A 2,143-nucleotide genomic window follows, 5' to 3' on the forward strand; every position below is an offset into this window, starting at 1 on the left:
CAAGGCTGAGAGGAGCTGAGAGAATGCTCTGGTTTTGTTCTGAAGAAGCAAGTCTTTGTGTTCATGTTTCCTTATTCTGATCCTGAGTTGCAGCCTATTGATTGCAAGACTGAATCGCACCCTGCTAGTTCCTTAATAAATCACTTAATGGTTTAAAAAATAAGTACCATGGACTGCCAGAAGAATAAACAAATCTGTGCTGGGAAAAGTACAACCAGAATGCTCCTGGGAAGCCAGGATAGCCAGACTTTGTCGCTCATACTTCGGGCATATTATCTGGAGAGACCAGTCCCTGAAGAAGGACATCATGCTTGGCACAGTGGAGGGCCAGAAAAAGAGAGGAAGACCCCAAACAAGATGGATTTGTAGCGTGGCAGCAACAATAGGCTCCAGCATAAAGACGACAGTGAAGCAGATGTAGGACTGGGTAGTGTTTCGTTCTGCATTGCATAAGGTTGCTTTTCAGGAAGCAATTCAAAAGCACCAAGTAACAACAGCAGCAGCTAAATGTATGAGCAACATTCACCCGTTGTCATATACTATATAGGATATATATGTACTCTCATTTATCATTTGTTTGGAGTCCTGGCATGGCACTGTGGGATAAAGCACTGGACCAAAAGGTCAGTTTGAACCACCAGATCAGCAGTTCAAACTCACCAGCCGCTCCTTGGAAACCCTATACAGGGTCGCTATGAGTCTGAACTGACTCCACAGCACTTAACGACAATGTCATTTGTCTAAGGAGCTCTGGTGGCATAGTGGGTTGTGTGTTGGGCTCCTAACCACAAGGTCAGCAATTTGAAACTATCAGTTGTTCCAGGGAATAAAGATGAGACATTCTACTCCAGTAAAGATTTACAGCCACGGAAACCCTATACAGGGTCCCTCTGAGACTGAATCAACTCAACTGCATACCACAACCACCATTTGTCTGATGATTTTTATTTTGGCATCACTTGCTCTTCCCCCCAAAACATGTTAATTTTTTAAAAGTGATATATGACTATCATTTTCAGGTGGTGACCCTTTGGGCTACTGGATGACTCCTTTGTTTCCAAAGGTCTTCCTTAGAGTAAGATTTTATAAATAACCCCTAACATTTGTTTCTAATATTTAATTTTTCACATTTAGATTTTTTTTAATCCATCTGGAGTTTATTTTTATATATAATGTGGAGTATAACTATGTTTTCTTCCAGATGGAGACTCAGTTCTGCCAGAACCATTTATTAAGTTCACCATCTTTCCCTCTCTAAATAAAATGTCATCTTTATTTAAATTAAACACTCACTTGAATTTGTTTCTGAAATCGATTTGATTCTGCTTGTATTGCTTATTCTTGTGTTGTACATATGGTTTCATTATAATAGTATTTAGTCTGTTTTATTACCTGGTATCTAATCATTGTTTTTATCCAATAGTAATGTAAATACAAATAACCAAAGATTAAGCAAGAAGTTAATTTATTTCTTTCATGTAAAAGAAGAATGAGATGAGAAACAATTAGTTAAAATCAGAAATGAGAAGTGTTGTAATTTAATGGACTTATTCTGTGTAGTAATAAAATGACCAAGAACAATGATTTGATTTAACAAAATTATCTTAAAACATTTTTTTAAAGAAATCTGGTAAGGAGTTGTGGGTGCAACTGCAGAAATATTTGGAGTATCTGGCATAAGCATGATGGCGTATCCCCAGTAGTGCCTTAACAAGGAGGGATACTGAGTGAAAAAGCTGAAGAAGCTTGATCCCATGGAACAGCAGACCTGTTCAGCCCATCCTGCTCAGTGCTCCCCAGATGACAGATACTTATGACACCGAGTCACCACCAAGAAACGTTTCAAGGTGCCCTGTCCTCTGACGATCCCTCGTATTCATACCTCTTCTGCTGCCTGTCACACTAGCCAAGTTTGCAGTGTATGAGCCTTGCAACCTAGTTTACCACCCTGTCTATTTGGAATTCAGCCTTTGATCATGCTTACTTATGTGAGGGAATCATGGTATCATCTCCTCCAAAGGGAACAAGTTTGAATCTTCACTATTGTGAATCATTGTCAGGTTATTAAAGACAAATGCTTTTTTAAAAGAAGAGAATGGGAAGAGGCAGGGCTTGATGGCAGATAGGGTAGAGCTGCAGTGAA

The sequence above is a fragment of the Chrysochloris asiatica genome, unplaced genomic scaffold (assembly GCF_000296735.1).
Source record: "Chrysochloris asiatica unplaced genomic scaffold, ChrAsi1.0 scaffold00003, whole genome shotgun sequence".
NCBI lineage: Eukaryota > Metazoa > Chordata > Mammalia > Afrosoricida > Chrysochloridae > Chrysochloris > Chrysochloris asiatica.